The sequence below is a fragment of the Pseudophryne corroboree genome, chromosome 1 (assembly GCF_028390025.1).
Source record: "Pseudophryne corroboree isolate aPseCor3 chromosome 1, aPseCor3.hap2, whole genome shotgun sequence".
Lineage (NCBI taxonomy): Eukaryota > Metazoa > Chordata > Amphibia > Anura > Myobatrachidae > Pseudophryne > Pseudophryne corroboree.
The window spans coordinates 117,845,710-117,866,559 of NC_086444.1; the positions used below are offsets into that span (position 1 = coordinate 117,845,710).

General features: G+C 47.4%; 11 non-coding genes across 11 annotated transcripts; all 11 read right to left on the minus strand.

Moving 5' to 3' along the window:
* Positions 1–18: 18 nt before the first annotated feature.
* LOC134957278 (U1 spliceosomal RNA) lies at positions 19–182 on the minus strand. Its single transcript, XR_010186548.1, has one exon. It is a non-coding gene; the product is annotated as a U1 spliceosomal RNA (small nuclear RNA).
* A 1,226-nt stretch (positions 183–1,408) lies between these two features.
* LOC134958592 (U1 spliceosomal RNA) lies at positions 1,409–1,572 on the minus strand. The gene has a single exon (XR_010187075.1). It is a non-coding gene; the product is annotated as a U1 spliceosomal RNA (small nuclear RNA).
* A 7,804-nt stretch (positions 1,573–9,376) lies between these two features.
* On the minus strand, positions 9,377–9,540 carry LOC134958627 (U1 spliceosomal RNA). The gene has a single exon (XR_010187081.1). It is a non-coding gene; the product is annotated as a U1 spliceosomal RNA (small nuclear RNA).
* A 1,238-nt stretch (positions 9,541–10,778) lies between these two features.
* Positions 10,779–10,942, minus strand: LOC134958639 (U1 spliceosomal RNA). Its single transcript, XR_010187083.1, has one exon. It is a non-coding gene; the product is annotated as a U1 spliceosomal RNA (small nuclear RNA).
* Positions 10,943–12,169: 1,227 nt separating this feature from the next.
* On the minus strand, positions 12,170–12,333 carry LOC134957287 (U1 spliceosomal RNA). The gene has a single exon (XR_010186551.1). It is a non-coding gene; the product is annotated as a U1 spliceosomal RNA (small nuclear RNA).
* Positions 12,334–13,560: 1,227 nt separating this feature from the next.
* Positions 13,561–13,724, minus strand: LOC134958462 (U1 spliceosomal RNA). The gene has a single exon (XR_010187011.1). It is a non-coding gene; the product is annotated as a U1 spliceosomal RNA (small nuclear RNA).
* A 1,227-nt stretch (positions 13,725–14,951) lies between these two features.
* On the minus strand, positions 14,952–15,115 carry LOC134957293 (U1 spliceosomal RNA). Its single transcript, XR_010186552.1, has one exon. It is a non-coding gene; the product is annotated as a U1 spliceosomal RNA (small nuclear RNA).
* Positions 15,116–16,342: 1,227 nt separating this feature from the next.
* LOC134958537 (U1 spliceosomal RNA) lies at positions 16,343–16,507 on the minus strand. Its single transcript, XR_010187052.1, has one exon. It is a non-coding gene; the product is annotated as a U1 spliceosomal RNA (small nuclear RNA).
* A 1,227-nt stretch (positions 16,508–17,734) lies between these two features.
* LOC134957297 (U1 spliceosomal RNA) lies at positions 17,735–17,898 on the minus strand. Its single transcript, XR_010186553.1, has one exon. It is a non-coding gene; the product is annotated as a U1 spliceosomal RNA (small nuclear RNA).
* Positions 17,899–19,134: 1,236 nt separating this feature from the next.
* On the minus strand, positions 19,135–19,298 carry LOC134957301 (U1 spliceosomal RNA). Its single transcript, XR_010186554.1, has one exon. It is a non-coding gene; the product is annotated as a U1 spliceosomal RNA (small nuclear RNA).
* Positions 19,299–20,534: 1,236 nt separating this feature from the next.
* LOC134958542 (U1 spliceosomal RNA) lies at positions 20,535–20,699 on the minus strand. Its single transcript, XR_010187053.1, has one exon. It is a non-coding gene; the product is annotated as a U1 spliceosomal RNA (small nuclear RNA).
* Positions 20,700–20,850: the final 151 nt, after the last annotated feature.

Below are 20,850 nucleotides of genomic sequence, written 5' to 3' on the forward strand. Positions count from 1 at the left end.
ACTTTCACCAGAGATGATCAGGGGAAAGCGCGAACGCAGTCCCCCACTACCACAAATTATGCAGTCGAGTTTCCCGCATTTGGGGAAATCGCAGGGGTCAGCACACCCGGAGTGCAATGGATGAGCCTCGCCCTGGGAGAACCACCTTCGTGATCATGGTATCTCCCCTGCCAGGTAAGTATGAGTTGGACTAGGGCTCAGGAGGGCCCCTGCTTGGGCACACCCCCGTCAAGTGAAGGAGGTTGACCGGAGCCATGACAAGTGAACTCTCGGCAGGGGACGGGAAAAGAAAACTGCAGGGAGGCTGCATCTCTTCACGTTGACATGGGAAGGCGGAAGGGTGACTGTTCCTGAAGCACCCCCAAACTATGCGCACAACTAGTGCAAATCCTTCCCAGGGCACACTGCAGCAGATGAATTTGCATACCGTCATGTCATAAAAGCAGTCGGGCACAGTTACAGTAGCTGCAACCCTCATCTCCATATGAAAAGCAACAGGCAGTGCACCGTCCTATGTCTCAATGGGTTCTTAAATTGGAAAATAAATATAAAAGGCAGCTTGAGATTTAACCCCCTCGCTGCTGAGGGTTTTCTCATCCTCGCACCGAGACCATTTTCCGACGTTAGCGCTCGTCCGAACGTCGTCGTCACGGATTTCTTTTTATTTATTTTTTCTTTCTTTCTTATCCCCCCTGCGGCACTCACACAAATTATACCTTGGTTTTTGTTTGTTTGTTTTTTCTTTCAAAAGACTTTGTAGTCTCAAAAAAGCCATTAGTCTTTTTACTGATTTGAACACGTCAAAAGTTGTTTCACCCAAATGGCCCAAAAAGCGTATTTCTCAAGCAAGTGAACCAAAAGCAAATGTGATTTTTTTTCTTTTGTCCCCCGTCTTATAAGCACCATAGACAAATACTTTGTGTTTTGCCACCAATCCACCTGCCCAAAATCTGCACGCAAACCAAAAATGCTCTCTTTCTTCTAGTTTTCGCCGCCTCAATTTAAACGCTTACTATGTGTAGGAAGACTACGGCAGCCCAGCGAGGCCTACCATTTTACAAAGTAGACAAGCTACTGCATGAAATGAGGGAGCAAAGTTTTTTTTCTCTCTCCCCCTCATATCTGACACAATCTGGGGGCCTACTTTACAAAGCAAGTGAAACCGTGTGGGTCCTGCAGCGCCCTGTATTGGTTGTATATGCGAAGCACAGTACAAGGCCGGAAAAAGCAAGGAAGCATGCAGCCAGCGCACAGGAGAAGAGATGAGAAGAGAGCGCTGAGTGAAAGATAGAAGCGCACCTTAACGGGCACAGGGGTCCAGTGGAGGGAGAGTTGAAATGAAGAAAAGGATGGAAACAGCAAAGGAAGAGACAGCACCAAAAAAGATCTGACTTTTACCAGAGATGATCAGGGGAAAGCGCGAACGCAGTCCCCCACTACCACAAATTATGCAGTCGAGTTTCCCACATTTGGGGAAATCGCAGGGGTCAGCACACCTGGAGTGCAATGGATGAACCTCGCCCTGGGAGAACCACCTTCGTGATCATGGTATCTCCCCTGCCAGGTAAGTATGAGTTGGACTAGGGCTCAGGAGGGCCCCTGCTTGGGCACACCCCCGTCAAGTGAAGGAGGTTGACCGGAGCCATGACAAGTGAACTCTCGGCAGGGGATGGGAAAAGAAAACTGCAGGGAGGCTGCATCTCTTCACGTTGACATGGGAAGGCGGAAGGGTGACTGTTCCTGAAGCACCCCCAAACTATGCGCACAACTAGTGCAAATCCTTCCCAGGGCACACTGCAGCAGATGAATTTGCATACCGTCATGTCATAAAAGCAGTCGGGCACAGTTACAGTAGCTGCAACCCTCATCTCCATATGAAAAGCAACAGGCAGTGCACCGTCCTATGTCTCAATGGGTTCTTAAATTGGAAAATAAAATATAAAAGGCAGCTTGAGATTTAACCCCCTCGCTGCTGAGGGTTTTCTCATCCTCGCACCGAGACCATTTTCCGACGTTAGCGCTCGTCCGAACGTCGTCGTCGCGGATTTCTTTTTATTTATTTTTTCTTTCTTTCTTATCCCCCCTGCGGCACTCACACAAATTATACCTTGGTTTTTGTTTGTTTGTTTTTTCTTTCAAAAGACTTTGTAGTCTCAAAAAAGCCATTAGTCTTTTTACTGATTTGAATACGTCAAAAGTTGTTTCACCCAAATGGCCCAAAAAGCGTATTTCTCAAGCAAGTGAACCAAAAGCAAATGTGATTTTTTTTCTTTTGTCCCCCGTCTTATAAGCACCATAGACAAATACTTTGTGTTTTGCCACCAATCCACCTGCCCAAAATCTGCACGCAAACCAAAAATGCTCTCTTTCTTCTAGTTTTCGCCGCCTCAATTTAAACGCTTACTATGTGTAGGAAGACTACGGCAGCCCAGCGAGGCCTACCATTTTACAAAGTAGACAAGCTACTGCATGAAATGAGGGAGCAAAGTTTTTTTTCTCTCTCCCCCTCATATCTGACACAATCTGGGGGCCTACTTTACAAAGCAAGTGAAACCGTGTGGGTCCTGCAGCGCCCTGTATTGGTTGTATATGCGAAGCACAGTACAAGGCCGGAAAAAGCAAGGAAGCATGCAGCCAGCGCACAGGAGAAGAGATGAGAAGAGAGCGCTGAGTGAAAGATAGAAGCGCACCTTAACGGGCACAGGGGTCCAGTGGAGGGAGAGTTGAAATGAAGAAAAGGGGGGGGGGCGTGGCCTAGCCTGCAAGCTGAGAGGAAGCCTTCTCTATGAGCTCCTGCTGGCCCCGCTCATAAAACCAACATAAAACCTATTTCACGGGTCTCCAAGCACCTCTGTACTGGACCACCTGCTTCCCTGATCACTAAGCACCAGAGGGGCTCGGTTGCAGAGCCGGGGAGCCCTTATCAGGGCTTCTGCAGGTTGCGGCCTTCCCCTCCTCAAGAAGCCGGGGCCTCGATTTGGGAGTGGAGCCGTCGGTCCGCTGGACCTGGTGCGGCGATTCTGCGGACCCCCTCTCCCACCTGAGCGGCGCTCCCTGACACCCAAGAGCTCACCCATCAAGTACTGACCCTCACAGGAGACCGGCGGCCGGACAATCTGCGGGAGGTAAGAGCCGGGACGAGTGTGACTGGCGGCCGGCGGCCATCTTGTGGTTGGCGCCGCCCGGACTTTGAGCTCTACTTGCCGATCCCCGGCCTCTCCAGGCGCCTGCCCTCCGACCCCCACCTCACACATCCTTGCAAGACAGATCTCCCCCTCACTGGCGGGGATTAACGACCCGGGGACCTCCGGAGGATCCGTGTCTTATTTACAGGTGGCGGCCATCTTGTGACTGGCACAACTCTCTCCTCACTCCATAGCTAGAACTGGCTGTAACTCTAGCTCCCTCTTGTGGCGACTTTTAGATTAGACAACTCACAGCCACTATAAATATATTTCTATACTTCTGCCTATTCTCACACCTGCTCCACCCATAAAACCATGCCGGCTTCTACACCTGTGTGACATTTCTCCTCGCCCATGTGCGCTGTTCACGGACTGATGCCTACCGGTCCTGAGCTACTACTCGTTGGGATGTAACCTGTTATACTTCCCCTTTTTTTTTCCTCTCCATGTGACCTCATTATAGCTTGCTCCTTGCGTGAGGCGACTCCTACTGTATAAATCGGTCCTCCGTTGCCCGCTTATTTTTATGGAAAAATTTCTCATACCCACCCCGATGTCAATTGCTGACCCTGCCTCTACAACCCGAGGCGATACTGTGTGGGGACACTCGTCTGATTCAGATTGCTCTGTCACCCGTTCCAGGTCCTTACAAAAACGCAAGTCTGCTCCGGCCAGTAAGCCTCCCAAAATGAAACCTGCGGATATTGCGGCGGTGCTGGGCCCTCTGCTAGATGAAAAGCTGGCGGGCATTAGAGAAGCTATTGACTCTACTCTATCCAAATTAACTCAACACTCTGGCCGCTTAGATGACGTCGAACAGAGGGTGTCTACCCTGGAGGATGATTTGCATGCAGCACAACTCACCATTAATTCACAGCAAAGTGACATTTCGGATCTGACCCAGAAGCTAGATGATTTGGAGAATCGCGGACGCAGAAGTAATCTCCGGGTGGTGGGTATCCCCGAATCGGTCAAAGGCCGTGAGTTACTTGACCTTCTTTCTAACTGGATACCGCAACAACTGGCCATGGATCTCAAAGGTGCCCCTCTGGCTATTGAGCGGGCACACAGAATCGGCCCTGAACGTAAAACAAACTCTGGTCGCCCTCGCCCGGTGATCATGAAAATCCTTAATTATGCCGACAAAGCTCGACTCCTAGACCACTACCGGAAGACGGATAGCTTAACCTACAACGGAGATCGGCTCTTGATATTTCAGGATTTTTCCACCATTGTCGCTGCTAAACGCAAGGAGTTTGCCCCGTTGTGCAAGCAACTGTTTAACGCCAAAATTAAATTCTCTCTCCTGTACCCGGCCCGGCTGCGGATCTTCGAGGACGGCAAGCCGTTGTTCTTCGATGACATAACACTCGCCAAGGCACACTTCTCGAGTTTACCCACTTGACTGTTGCACTGTTATTATTGCTTGCATGCATGTTTTTCTCTCTTTTTCTTCTCCATCTGTAGGTCACGTGGAGAGGAATAATTGCGCAGCTCTGTGTATACAATGAGCTGTAAATTTTCTTGTTTTTCTTGTTTGTTTTTTATGTTACTGTTTAATATTGTTGGTTGCACCTGCCGGATCTGCCGACCCCGATCCTCCATGGGTCAACCCCTTCCCGCTCGCTGGGACGGGCAGGGGCCCTACTTTACCTCTAGTATATTTTTTCTTGCATTCCCATCCATCGGTATAGGCTGATATAGCTGACCCTGCTCCTACTCCCCCCGCCGCCGCGGAGGATACCCCACTCCTTGCCTTCAATATAGTATCATGGAATGTGGAGGGTCTTAACGCTCCAGTGAAGCGCAAGAAAGTGCTCTCCCACCTCCACCGTTTGACCCCTCACATCACCTTCCTACAGGAAACACATTGGCTGGACGATCCCCGTAACACTCTACGTGCCCCCTGGATCGGGGATTGTATCTCGGCCCCTTATTCTAATAAGACCAGGGGAGTTGCCATCCTTTTTCACAAGTCCCTACAATATTCGATACGCAGAAGGTTTCTCGATCCTAATGGGAGATTTATTTTGCTAGATGTGATTATTGATAATGTCTTGTATACTCTCCTTAATCTATATGCCCCAAATGTCTCTCAACAGGATTTTTTTGCAGTTGTCCTACAGAAACTTTCCTCTTGGGGGAGCTCTAATCTAATCCTAGGAGGAGATTTCAACACGGTCATCGATCCGTCCATGGACAGGTCTGGGGTGAGTACTTCATCCTCCAAATCCGGCTGTGATCTTCTTTCCTCCCTCTGTTCACAACTTGCTCTCTCCGACCCTTGGCGTATCCATCACCCTCTTCTTCGTGATTACTCTTTCTACTCTCACCCCCACTCTACGCACTCCCGTATTGATTATATTTTCTTATCCCGACACCTCTTCCCTAAAGTCACTCACACATCGATTAAAAATATTATTATCTCAGACCATGCCCCTATTATGATTTCTCTTAAGCTTGCGTTGCCCCAATGTTTTTCCAAATGCTGGCGATTCCCTGCTTATCTTACTCACTCTGAGGATTTTCTCCTACACCTTAGACACACTTGGCACACCTACGTTGCTGATAATTTGGCCCAGGCGGAGGATGTCTCACTGTTCTGGAGCGCCTCTAAAGCTGTTATCCGGGGCCACATTATCTCATACATAAATTCTAAACGCAAAACATTTAACTCCCGCCTCCATGAACTGAGCTCCCTTCTCACCTCAACTTATAGAACGTATAAGCGTTCCGACACTCCCGCACATAAAGAGGCATACCTGACTGCTAAACAAGTATATGATACCTTCCTAACAGAGCAGGCCCAGACACGATATGATTACCAGCGGAACAAATTTTTTAGATGGGGTAATAAATCGGGCAGACTCTTGGCGAACCTCGCTCGGGGACCCCGCACTCGCACATGGGTTGAGGTGGTTAAATCTTCAGACACTATTATATCAGATCCGACAGCCATTTGCGCCGAATTTATGCAGTTTTACAAATCCCTATATACAGCAGAGCCAGATAACGTGGAGACAGGTGAATCCTTTTTGCATGACGCTCAGCTTCCTGTCCTCTCTCGAGATGACAGGGACCTTCTCGAGATGTCTATAACTGAGGAAGAGATACTCACAACTATCAAATCTTTACCAAACGGCAAGAGCCCAGGCCCTGATGGCTTTGGGGCTGAATACTATAAATTACTTAATGCTGAACTCACACCCACTCTAGCCAAATTATATAATCATATCCTTACCTCCGGAACTATACCCTTATACTTCAATGAGGCACGGATAATCGTAATACCCAAGCCGGGTAAAGATCCCTCCCTCGTGGGTTCCTATCGCCCTATCTCACTTCTTAACCAAGACTTCAAATTGCTTACCAAACTAATGGCCAACCGTCTACAGTCTTGTCTGCCTCATCTCATTTCCCCGGCCCAGTTAGGCTTTATTAAAGGCAGACAATCTGTACAAGGTATTAGATCGGCGATAGCTGCTATTTCCCATACCCGCCTTCATAATTTGGAAGACAATATTCTTATTAATCTAGACGCCGAAAAGGCCTTCGATAAAATCGCTTGGCCACACCTTTTTAGAGTGCTCTCCCATCAGCAATTTGGCACTAATTTCTGTAGTCTAATGCGGACCCTCTGCACTGCTCCGATGGCCCAGGTGGTAGTTAATAATGTGGCCTCCTCTTCCTTTTTTCTTGAGAGAGGCACCAGACAAGGATGCCCTCTCTCCCCTTTGCTTTTTAATTTGGCCTTGGAACCTTTTATTCGTTATATCCAACTGCTACCTGGGTTTAGAGGCATTGTTGTTGGGGATCGCGAACTCAAAGTTATAGCCTTCGCAGATGACCTACTTATATGTACCTCTGACCCTAAATGCTCCCTTCCTGTATTGGTAGAGGCAATTGACAGATTTTCGTCTTTTGCTGGCTTCTCCATTAACTTTGCCAAGTCTGAAGCCCTGGCCATATTTGGCCAGGCGAGACTGGGTTGGATTAGACCCTTCCCGTTTAGATGGGCCCCCTCCCATATCACCTTTTTAGGAGTGGCTCTACCACAACATCTCTCCACCCTCTATGCACGTAATATAACCCCGATCATACATAAAATACGGACTGAACTTAGCCTATGGCAAAACCTTCCCCTTAATATGTTAGGGAGATGCAACCTGTTTAAAATGGCAAGCTTCCCGAAACTCCTGTATATTCTCCAAATGACTCCCATTCTTCTCACTAACTCCGACTTTTCTTTACTTAATACCTTGCTTTCCAAGTTTATATGGAACCGTAAGCGCCCCAGGATAAGTCTAAAAAAAATGTCGCAATCGGTGCGCCAAGGGGGTGTAAACCTACCAAACATTAAACAATACAATCTAGCGTGCTTACTACGTTTCGCTATGGATTGGCTCAGTGGCAACGATGTATTCACAGATACCAAGTTAGAATCTCAGCTTTGTGCTCCTCTCTCTCTTGCTTACCTTCTACATGCCCGGCCCTCTCAAATAAAATCTCCCCAATTTGATAACCCACTATTGTCTTCCACTATTAAGGCGTGGAAAATGGCTAGGAAAGCTCTTGGTCTCAAATATTATTACTCAGTCTCTCTACCTTTGCTTGGAAACCTGGAGTTCCAAAATGGTACTGCCTCTTTGCCTTTTGGTGCTTGGTGCTCCTCTGGTTTAAAGACTCTACGTAATCTGATGACACCTACTCACACTCCTTTGCCATTCCAGGAGGCTATTGAGAAATATGCAATTTCACCCCTGCATGGATTTTACTACTCCCAGGCTATACATTATCTTACATCCGTTCTCCCTCACCTCACGGGAAAAGACTTTGTTAACCCCTTAGACTCCCTTTTACGCTCCAACACATACTCCATATCTTCTATCTATGCGCGCATCCGCACTGAACTGGACCCCCACACTGATTTTCCTGATCTGGCTAAATGGATCTCCCAAGTTCCTACATTCACAGTAGACACCCTATTAGATACCTTTTTTATGACCCTTAAACTAATACCGGCTAGTATATATCAGGAAATGGCCTATAAACTGCTACACAGGGCATATATTTCGCCTAAACAAGGTTTTCTAATGGGTATATCAGATAGGGCCGGATGTAATAAATGCTCAACGGTAGAAGCTGACCTTTTCCATTGTCTCTGGGCCTGCCCTGTCATTCAAAAATTCTGGCATACCTTACACCATTATGGCACCTCAACGCTAGGCATCCCCTTTCAATGTACTGCTCCCTGGGCCCTCTTTGGTCATCTGTCGGACCAACCTGGAATTCCACGCACTGATAAAAAATTGATAGTGTTACTTTCAGCAGTGGGGAAAAAAGCTATATTGCAACAGTGGATCCATCCTACCTCTCCTACTCTCCCTATGGCTACCTCTAGGTTACTCTTCTTATTTAATATGGACTGGCTGGAAGCCTCTATTCACAAGGAAACCCTGACTCCTGCACTCTTTAAGTGCTGGGATAAATACATTTGTACCCTCCCTCCCCACACTAAACTAGCAATACATAAATGTTTCCAATCTAACTTTTGGTACTCTCTCCGACAACTTGATAGCCAAGTTTCTCTAACTGACTGAGCTTCCTATCTTCCCCTCTCCCTCTTCTTCATCCGTACTTCCCTCTCCACACACTTCCTCTTTTCTTTCCCCTCTCTTCTTATTTCTGCTGTTTCTTCCCTGGCGGATTGGATGGACACTTCTATGGACGGATCGGTGGCCTGTGGCTCTTGGTAGGTGTTTTTGCTTATTTTTGTTCTAACGTTTTTGTGATGTTCTTTTTTACCTCTTCTTTTTTTTTTTAATTTGAACTGCCGGAATTGAGTGTCAGTTTTTAGTCAGTCATATTTAGTCCCATTCTCAATACATTATAGCCTGACCGCCGCTCTTCTGGTGGTTTACAATTTGTTCTTGTTAATTGTTTTGGAAAATTGGAAAATTTCCTCCACCTACTCATATATGCTGTGTACTTTTACCTTTCTTATCTGCTTACTTTGATGTCGATATGTCTGATATGTATGCGGGTTTTTTTTTCCCTCATTTCTGTACCATGTTTTGGAGGTATTTAATAAACATATTTGGAAAAAAAGAAATAAAGAAAAGGATAGAAACAGCAAAGGAAGAGACAGCACCAGCAGCACACAAAAAGATCTGACTTTTACCAGAGATGATCAGGGGAAAGCGCGAACGCAGTCCCCCACTACCACAAATTATGCAGTCCAGTTTCCCGCATTTGGGGAAATCGCAGGGGTCAGCACACCCGGAGTGCAATGGATGAGCCTCACCCTGGGAGAACCACCTTCGTGATCATGGTATCTCCCCTGCCAGGTAAGTATGAGTTGGACTAGGGCTCAGGAGGGCCCCTGCTTGGGCACACCCCCGTCAAGTGAAGGAGGTTGACCGGAGCCATGACAAGTGAACTCTCGGCAGGGGACGGGAAAAGAAAACTGCAGGGAGGCTGCATCTCTTCACGTTGACATGGGAAGGCGGAAGGGTGACTGTTCCTGAAGCACCCCCAAACTATGCGCACAACTAGTGCAAATCCTTCCCAGGGCACACTGCAGCAGATGAATTTGCATACCGTCATGTCATAAAAGCAGTCGGGCACAGTTACAGTAGCTGCAACCCTCATCTCCATATGAAAAGCAACAGGCAGTGCACCGTCCTATGTCTCAATGGGTTCTTAAATTGGAAAATAAAATATAAAAGGCAGCTTGAGATTTAACCCCCTCGCTGCTGAGGGTTTTCTCATCCTCGCACCGAGACCATTTTCCGACGTTAGCGCTCGTCCGAACGTCGTCGTCACGGATTTCTTTTTATTTATTTTTTCTTTCTTTCTTATCCCCCCTGCGGCACTCACACAAATTATACCTTGGATTTTGTTTGTTTGTTTTTTCTTTCAAAAGACTTTGTAGTCTCAAAAAAGCCATTAGTCTTTTTACTGATTTGAACACGTCAAAAGTTGTTTCACCCAAATGGCCCAAAAAGCGTATTTCTCAAGCAAGTGAACCAAAAACAAATGTGATTTTTTTTCTTTTGTCCCCCGTCTTATAAGCACCATAGACAAATACTTTGTGTTTTGCCACCAATCCACCTGCCCAAAATCTGCACGCAAACCAAAAATGCTCTCTTTCTTCTAGTTTTCGCCGCCTCAATTTAAACGCTTACTATGTGTAGGAAGACTACGGCAGCCCAGCGAGGCCTACCATTTTACAAAGTAGACAAGCTACTGCATGAAATGAGGGAGCAAAGTTTTTTTTCTCTCTCCCCCTCATATCTGACACAATCTGGGGGCCTACTTTACAAAGCAAGTGAAACCGTGTGGGTCCTGCAGTGCCCTGTATTAGTTGTATATGGGAAGCACAGTATACAAGGCTGGAAAAAGCAAGGAAGCATGCAGCCAGCGCACAGGAGAAGAGATGAGAAGAGAGCGCTGAGTGAAAGATAGAAGCGCACCTTAACGGGCACAGGGGTCCAGTGGAGGGAGAGTTGAAATGAAAAAAAGGATAGAAACAGCAAAGGAAGAGACAGCACCAGCAGCACACAAAAAGATCTGACTTTTACCAGAGATGATCAGGGGAAAGCGCGAACTCAGTCCCCCACTACCACAAATTATGCAGTCGAGTTTCCCGCATTTGGGGAAATCGCAGGGGTCAGCACACCCCGAGTGCAATGGATGAGCCTCGCCCTGGGAGAACCACCTTCGTGATCATGGTATCTCCCCTGCCAGGTAAGTATGAGTTGGACTAGGGCTCAGGAGGGCCCCTGCTTGGGCACACCCCCGTCAAGTGAAGGAGGTTGACCGGAGCCATGACAAGTGAACTCTCGGCAGGGGACGGGAAAAGAAAACTGCAGGGAGGCTGCATCTCTTCACGTTGACATGGGAAGGCGGAAGGGTGACTGTTCCTGAAGCACCCCCAAACTATGCGCACAACTAGTGCAAATCCTTCCCAGGGCACACTGCAGCAGATGAATTTGCATACCGTCATGTCATAAAAGCAGTCGGGCACAGTTACAGTAGCTGCAACCCTCATCTCCATATGAAAAGCAACAGGCAGTGCACCGTCCTATGTCTCAATGGGTTCTTAAATTGGAAAATAAAATATAAAAGGCAGCTTGAGATTTAACCCCCTCGCTGCTGAGGGTTTTCTCATCCTCGCACCGAGACCATTTTCCGACGTTAGCGCTCGTCCGAACGTCGTCGTCACGGATTTCTTTTTATTTATTTTTTCTTTCTTTCTTATCCCCCCTGCGGCACTCACACAAATTATACCTTGGTTTTTGTTTGTTTGTTTTTTCTTTCAAAAGACTTTGTAGTCTCAAAAAAGCCATTAGTCTTTTTACTGATTTGAACACGTCAAAAGTTGTTTCACCCAAATGGCCCAAAAAGCGTATTTCTCAAGCAAGTGAACCAAAAACAAATGTGATTTTTTTTCTTTTGTCCCCCGTCTTATAAGCACCATAGACAAATACTTTGTGTTTTGCCACCAATCCACCTGCCCAAAATCTGCACGCAAACCAAAAATGCTCTCTTTCTTCTAGTTTTCGCCGCCTCAATTTAAACGCTTACTATGTGTAGGAAGACTACGGCAGCCCAGCGAGGCCTACCATTTTACAAAGTAGACAAGCTACTGCATGAAATGAGGGAGCAAAGTTTTTTTTCTCTCTCCCCCTCATATCTGACACAATCTGGGGGCCTACTTAACAAAGCAAGTGAAACCGTGTGGGTCCTGCAGCGCCCTGTATTGGTTGTATATGCGAAGCACAGTACAAGGCCGGAAAAAGCAAGGAAGCATGCAGCCAGCGCACAGGAGAAGAGATGAGAAGAGAGCGCTGAGTGAAAGATAGAAGCGCACCTTAACGGGCACAGGGGTCCAGTGGAGGGAGAGTTGAAATGAAGAAAAGGATGGAAACAGCAAAGGAAGAGACAGCACCAAAAAAGATCTGACTTTTACCAGAGATGATCAGGGGAAAGCGCGAACGCAGTCCCCCACTACCACAAATTATGCAGTCGAGTTTCCCGCATTTGGGGAAATCGCAGGGGTCAGCACACCCGGAGTGCAATGGATGAGCCTCGCCCTGGGAGAACCACCTTCGTGATCATGGTATCTCCCCTGCCAGGTAAGTATGAGTTGGACTAGGGCTCAGGAGGGCCCCTGCTTGGGCACACCCCCGTCAAGTGAAGGAGGTTGACCGGAGCCATGACAAGTGAACTCTCGGCAGGGGACGGGAAAAGAAAACTGCAGGGAGGCTGCATCTCTTCACGTTGACATGGGAAGGCGGAAGGGTGACTGTTCCTGAAGCACCCCCAAACTATGCGCACAACTAGTGCAAATCCTTCCCAGGGCACACAGCAGCAGATGAATTTGCATACCGTCATGTCATAAAAGCAGTCGGGCACAGTTACAGTAGCTGCAACCCTCATCTCCATATGAAAAGCAACAGGCAGTGCACCGTCCTATGTCTCAATGGGTTCTTAAATTGGAAAATAAAATATAAAAGGCAGCTTGAGATTTAACCCCCTCGCTGCTGAGGGTTTTCTCATCCTCGCACCGAGACCATTTTCCGACGTTAGCGCTCGTCCGAACGTCGTCGTCACGGATTTCTTTTTATTTATTTTTTCTTTCTTTCTTATCCCCCCTGCGGCACTCACACAAATTATACCTTGGTTTTTGTTTGTTTGTTTTTTCTTTCAAAAGACTTTGTAGTCTCAAAAAAGCCATTAGTCTTTTTACTGATTTGAACACGTCAAAAGTTGTTTCACCCAAATGGCCCAAAAAGCGTATTTCTCAAGCAAGTGAACCAAAAACAAATGTGATTTTTTTTCTTTTGTCCCCCGTCTTATTAGCACCATAGACAAATACTTTGTGTTTTGCCACCAATCCACCTGCCCAAAATCTGCACGCAAACCAAAAATGCTCTCTTTCTTCTAGTTTTCGCCGCCTCAATTTAAACGCTTACTATGTGTAGGAAGACTACGGCAGCCCAGCGAGGCCTACCATTTTACAAAGTAGACAAGCTACTGCATGAAATGAGGGAGCAAAGTTTTTTTTCTCTCTCCCCCTCATATCTGACACAATCTGGGGGCCTACTTTACAAAGCAAGTGAAACCGTGTGGGTCCTGCAGCGCCCTGTATTGGTTGTATATGCGAAGCACAGTACAAGGCCGGAAAAAGCAAGGAAGCATGCAGCCAGCGCACAGGAGAAGAGATGAGAAGAGAGCGCTGAGTGAAAGATAGAAGCGCACCTTAACGGGCACAGGGGTCCAGTGGAGGGAGAGTTGAAATGAAGAAAAGGATGGAAACAGCAAAGGAAGAGACAGCACCAAAAAAGATCTGACTTTTACCAGAGATGATCAGGGGAAAGCGCGAACGCAGTCCCCCACTACCACAAATTATGCAGTCGAGTTTCCCGCATTTGGGGAAATCGCAGGGGTCAGCACACCCGGAGTGCAATGGATGAGCCTCGCCCTGGGAGAACCACCTTCGTGATCATGGCATCTCCCCTGCCACGTAAGTATGAGTTGGACTAGGGCTCAGGAGGGCCCCTGCTTGGGCACACCCCCGTCAAGTGAAGGAGGTTGACCGGAGCCATGACAAGTGAACTCTCGGCAGGGGACGGGAAAAGAAAACTGCAGGGAGGCTGCATCTCTTCACGTTGACATGGGAAGGCGGAAGGGTGACTGTTCCTGAAGCACCCCCAAACTATGCGCACAACTAGTGCAAATCCTTCCCAGGGCACACTGCAGCAGATGAATTTGCATACCGTCATGTCATAAAAGCAGTCGGGCACAGTTACAGTAGCTGCAACCCTCATCTCCATATGAAAAGCAACAGGCAGTGCACCGTCCTATGTCTCAATGGGTTCTTAAATTGGAAAATAAAATATAAAAGGCAGCTTGAGATTTAACCCCCTCGCTGCTGAGGGTTTTCTCATCCTCGCACCGAGACCATTTTCCGACGTTAGCGCTCGTCCGAACGTCGTCGTCACGGATTTCTTTTTATTTATTTTTTCTTTCTTTCTTATCCCCCCTGCGGCACTCACACAAATTATACCTTGGTTTTTGTTTGTTTGTTTTTTCTTTCAAAAGACTTTGTAGTCTCAAAAAAGCCATTAGTCTTTTTACTGATTTGAACACGTCAAAAGTTGTTTCACCCAAATGGCCCAAAAAGCGTATTTCTCAAGCAAGTGAACCAAAAACAAATGTGATTTTTTTTCTTTTGTCCCCCGTCTTATTAGCACCATAGACAAATACTTTGTGTTTTGCCACCAATCCACCTGCCCAAAATCTGCACGCAAACCAAAAATGCTCTCTTTCTTCTAGTTTTCGCCGCCTCAATTTAAACGCTTACTATGTGTAGGAAGACTACGGCAGCCCAGCGAGGCCTACCATTTTACAAAGTAGACAAGCTACTGCATGAAATGAGGGAGCAAAGTTTTTTTTCTCTCTCCCCCTCATATCTGACACAATCTGGGGGCCTACTTTACAAAGCAAGTGAAACCGTGTGGGTCCTGCAGCGCCCTGTATTGGTTGTATATGCGAAGCACAGTACAAGGCCGGAAAAAGCAAGGAAGCATGCAGCCAGCGCACAGGAGAAGAGATGAGAAGAGAGCGCTGAGTGAAAGATAGAAGCGCACCTTAACGGGCACAGGGGTCCAGTGGAGGGAGAGTTGAAATGAAGAAAAGGATGGAAACAGCAAAGGAAGAGACAGCACCAAAAAAGATCTGACTTTTACCAGAGATGATCAGGGGAAAGCGCGAACGCAGTCCCCCACTACCACAAATTATGCAGTCGAGTTTCCCGCATTTGGGGAAATCGCAGGGGTCAGCACACCCGGAGTGCAATGGATGAGCCTCGCCCTGGGAGAACCACCTTCGTGATCATGGTATCTCCCCTGCCAGGTAAGTATGAGTTGGACTAGGGCTCAGGAGGGCCCCTGCTTGGGCACACCCCCGTCAAGTGAAGGAGGTTGACCGGAGCCATGACAAGTGAACTCTCGGCAGGGGACGGGAAAAGAAAACTGCAGGGAGGCTGCATCTCTTCACGTTGACATGGGAAGGCGGAAGGGTGACTGTTCCTGAAGCACCCCCAAACTATGCGCACAACTAGTGCAAATCCTTCCCAGGGCACACTGCAGCAGATGAATTTGCATACCGTCATGTCATAAAAGCAGTCGGGCACAGTTACAGTAGCTGCAACCCTCATCTCCATATGAAAAGCAACAGGCAGTGCACCGTCCTATGTCTCAATGGGTTCTTAAATTGGAAAATAAAATATAAAAGGCAGCTTGAGATTTAACCCCCTCGCTGCTGAGGGTTTTCTCATCCTCGCACCGAGACCATTTTCCGACGTTAGCGCTCGTCCGAACGTCGTCGTCACGGATTTCTTTTTATTTATTTTTTCTTTCTTTCTTATCCCCCCTGCGGCACTCACACAAATTATACCTTGGTTTTTGTTTGTTTGTTTTTTCTTTCAAAAGACTTTGTAGTCTCAAAAAAGCCATTAGTCTTTTTACTGATTTGAACACGTCAAAAGTTGTTTCACCCAAATGGCCCAAAAAGCGTATTTCTCAAGCAAGTGAACCAAAAACAAATGTGATTTTTTTTCTTTTGTCCCCCGTCTTATTAGCACCATAGACAAATACTTTGTGTTTTGCCACCAATCCACCTGCCCAAAATCTGCACGCAAACCAAAAATGCTCTCTTTCTTCTAGTTTTCGCCGCCTCAATTTAAACGCTTACTATGTGTAGGAAGACTACGGCAGCCCAGCGAGGCCTACCATTTTACAAAGTAGACAAGCTACTGCATGAAATGAGGGAGCAAAGTTTTTTTTCTCTCTCCCCCTCATATCTGACACAATCTGGGGGCCTACTTTACAAAGCAAGTGAAACCGTGTGGGTCCTGCAGCGCCCTGTATTGGTTGTATATGCGAAGCACAGTACAAGGCCGGAAAAAGCAAGGAAGCATGCAGCCAGCGCACAGGAGAAGAGATGAGAAGAGAGCGCTGAGTGAAAGATAGAAGCGCACCTTAACAGGCACAGGGGTCCAGTGGAGGGAGAGTTGAAATGAAGAAAAGGATGGAAACAGCAAAGGAAGAGACAGCACCAAAAAAGATCTGACTTTTACCAGAGATGATCAGGGGAAAGCGCGAACGCAGTCCCCCACTACCACAAATTATGCAGTCGAGTTTCCCGCATTTGGGGAAATCGCAGGGGTCAGCACACCCGGAGTGCAATGGATGAGCCTCGCCCTGGGAGAACCACCTTCGTGATCATGGTATCTCCCCCTGCCAGGTAAGTATGAGTTGGACTAGGGCTCAGGAGGGCCCCTGCTTGGGCACACCCCCGTCAAGTGAAGGAGGTTGACCGGAGCCATGACAAGTGAACTCTCGGCAGGGGACGGGAAAAGAAAACTGCAGGGAGGCTGCATCTCTTCACGTTGACATGGGAAGGCGGAAGGGTGACTGTTCCTGAAGCACCACTAAACTATGCGCACAACTAGTGCAAATCCTTCCCAGGGCACACTGCAGCAGATGAATTTGCATACCGTCATGTCATAAAAGCAGTCGGGCACAGTTACAGTAGCTGCAACCCTCATCTCCATATGAAAAGCAACAGGCAGTGCACCGTCCTATGTCTCAATGGGTTCTTAAATTGGAAAATAAAATATAAAAGGCAGCTTGAGATTTAACCCCCTCGCTGCTGAGGGTTTTCTCATCCTCGCACCGAGACCATTTTCCGACGTTAGCGCTCGTCCGAACGTCGTCGTCACGGATTTCTTTTTATTTATTTTTTCTTTCTTTCTTATCCCCCCTGCGGCACTCACACAAATTATACCTTGGTTTTTGTTTGTTTGTTTTTTCTTTCAAAAGACTTTGTAGTCTCAAAAAAGCCATTAGTCTTTTTACTGATTTGAACACGTCAAAAGTTGTTTCACCCAAATGGCCCAAAAAGCGTATTTCTCAAGCAAGTGAACCAAAAACAAATGTGATTTTTTTTCTTTTGTCCCCCGTCTTATTAGCACCATAGACAAATACTTTGTGTTTTGCCACCAATCCACCTGCCCAAAATCTGCACGCAAACCAAAAATGCTCTCTTTCTTCTAGTTTTCGCCGCCTCAATTTAAACGCTTACTATGTGTAGGAAGACTACGGCAGCCCAGCGAGGCCTACCATTTTACAAAGTAGACAAGCTACTGCATGAAATGAGGGAGCAAAGTTTTTTTTCTCTCTCCCCCTCATATCTGACACAATCTGGGGGCCTACTTTACAAAGCAAGTGAAACCGTGTGGGTCCTGCAGCGCCCTGTATTGGTTGTATATGCGAAGCACAGTACAAGGCCGGAAAAAGCAAGGAAGCATGCAGCCAGCGCACAGGAGAAGAGATGAGAAGAGAGCGCTGAGTGAAAGATAGAAGCGCACCTTAACGGGCACAGGGGTCCAGTGGAGGGAGAGTTGAAATGAAGAAAAGGATGGAAACAGCAAAGGAAGAGACAGCACCAAAAAAGATCTGACTTTTACCAGAGATGATCAGGGGAAAGCGCGAACGCAGTCCCCCACTACCACAAATTATGCAGTCGAGTTTCCCGCATTTGGGGAAATCGCAGGGGTCAGCACACCCGGAGTGCAATGGATGAGCCTCGCCCTGGGAGAACCACCTTCGTGATCATGGTATCTCCCCTGCCAGGTAAGTATGAGTTGGACTAGGGCTCAGGAGGGCCCCTGCTTGGGCACACCCCCGTCAAGTGAAGGAGGTTGACCGGAGCCATGACAAGTGAACTCTCGGCAGGGGACGGGAAAAGAAAACTGCAGGGAGGCTGCATCTCTTCACGTTGACATGGGAAGGCGGAAGGGTGACTGTTCCTGAAGCACCCCCAAACTATGCGCACAACTAGTGCAAATCCTTCCCAGGGCACACTGCAGCAGATGAATTTGCATACCGTCATGTCATAAAAGCAGTCGGGCACAGTTACAGTAGCTGCAACCCTCATCTCCATATGAAAAGCAACAGGCAGTGCACCGTCCTATGTCTCAATGGGTTCTTAAATTGGAAAATAAAATATAAAAGGCAGCTTGAGATTTAACCCCCTCGCTGCTGAGGGTTTTCTCATCCTCGCACCGAGACCATTTTCCGACGTTAGCGCTCGTCCGAACGTCGTCGTCACGGATTTCTTTTTATTTATTTTTTCTTTCTTTCTTATCCCCCCTGCGGCACTCACACAAATTATACCTTGGTTTTTGTTTGTTTGTTTTTTCTTTCAAAAGACTTTGTAGTCTCAAAAAAGCCATTAGTCTTTTTACTGATTTGAACACGTCAAAAGTTGTTTCACCCAAATGGCCCAAAAAGCGTATTTCTCAAGCAAGTGAACCAAAAGCAAATGTGATTTTTTTTCTTTTGTCCCCCGTCTTATAAGCACCATAGACAAATACTTTGTGTTTTGCCACCAATCCACCTGCCCAAAATCTGCACGCAAACCAAAAATGCTCTCTTTCTTCTAGTTTTCGCCGCCTCAATTTAAACGCTTACTATGTGTAGGAAGACTACGGCAGCCCAGCGAGGCCTACCATTTTACAAAGTAGACAAGCTACTGCATGAAATGAGGGAGCAAAGTTTTTTTTCTCTCTCCCCCTCATATCTGACACAATCTGGGGGCCTACTTTACAAAGCAAGTGAAACCGTGTGGGTCCTGCAGCGCCCTGTATTGGTTGTATATGCGAAGCACAGTACAAGGCCGGAAAAAGCAAGGAAGCATGCAGCCAGCGCACAGGAGAAGAGATGAGAAGAGAGCGCTGAGTGAAAGATAGAAGCGCACCTTAACGGGCACAGGGATCCAGTGGAGGGAGAGTTGAAATGAAGAAAAGGATAGAAACAGCAAAGGAAGAGACAGCACCAGCAGCACACAAAAAGATCTGACTTTTACCAGAGATGATCAGGGGAAAGCGCGAACGCAGTCCCCCACTACCACAAATTATGCAGTCGAGTTTCCCGCATTTGGGGAAATCGCAGGGGTCAGCACACCCGGAGTGCAATGGATGAGCCTCGCCCTGGGAGAACCACCTTCGTGATCATGGTATCTCCCCTGCCAGGTAAGTATGAGTTGGACTAGGGCTCAGGAGGGCCCCTGCTTGGGCACACCCCCGTCAAGTGAAGGAGGTTGACCGGAGCCATGACAAGTGAACTCTCGGCAGGGGACGGGAAAAGAAAACTGCAGGGAGGCTGCATCTCTTCACGTTGACATGGGAAGGCGGAAGGGTGACTGTTCCTGAAGCACCCCCAAACTATGCGCACAACTAGTGCAAATCCTTCCCAGGGCACACTGCAGCAGATGAATTTGCATACCGTCATGTCATAAAAGCAGTCGGGCACAGTTACAGTAGCTGCAACCCTCATCTCCATATGAAAAGCAACAGGCAGTGCACCGTCCTATGTCTCAATGGGTTCTTAAATTGGAAAATAAAATATAAAAGGCAGCTTGAGATTTAACCCCCTCGCTGCTGAGGGTTTTCTCATCCTCGCACCGAGACCATTTTCCGACGTTAGCGCTCGTCCGAACGTCGTCGTCACGGATTTCTTTTTATTTATTTTTTCTTTCTTTCTTATCCCCCCTGCGGCACTCACACAAATTATACCTTGGTTTTTGTTTGTTTGTTTTTTCTTTCAAAAGACTTTGTAGTCTCAAAAAAGCCATTAGTCTTTTTACTGATTTGAACACGTCAAAAGTTGTTTCACCCAAATGGCCCAAAAAGCGTATTTCTCAAGCAAGTGAACCAAAAACAAATGTGATTTTTTTTCTTTTGTCCCCCGTCTTATTAGCACCATAGACAAATACTTTGTGTTTTGCCACCAATCCACCTGCCCAAAATCTGCACGCAAACCAAAAATGCTCTCTTTCTTCTAGTTTTCGCCGCCTCAATTTAAACGCTTACTATGTGTAGGAAGACTACGGCAGCCCAGCGAGGCCTACCATTTTACAAAGTAGACAAGCTACTGCATGAAATGAGGGAGCAAAGTTTTTTTTCTCTCTCCCCCTCATATCTGACACAATCTGGGGGCCTACTTTACAAAGCAAGTGAAACCGTGTGGGTCCTGCAGCGCCCTGTATTGGTTGTATATGCGAAGCACAGTACAAGGCCGGAAAAAGCAAGGAAGCATGCAGCCAGCGCACAGGAGAAGAGATGAGAAGAGAGCGCTGAGTGAAAGATAGAAGCGCACCTTAACAGGCACAGGGGTCCAGTGGAGGGAGAGTTGAAATGAAGAAAAGGATGGAAACAGCAAAGGAAGAGACAGCACCAGCAGCACACAAAAAGATCTGACTTTTACCAGAGATGATCAGGGGAAAGCGCGAACGCAGTCCCCCACTACCACAAATTATGCAGTCGAGTTTCCCGCATTTGGGGAAATCGCAGGGGTCAGCACACCCGGAGTGCAATGGATGAGCCTCGCCCTGGGAGAACCACCTTCGTGATCATGGTATCTCCCCCTGCCAGGTAAGTATGAGTTGGACTAGGGCTCAGGAGGGCCCCTGCTTGGGCACACCCCCGTCAAGTGAAGGAGGTTGACCGGAGCCATGACAAGTGAACTCTCGGCAGGGGACGGGAAAAGAAAACTGCAGGGAGGCTGCATCTCTTCACGTTGACATGGGAAGG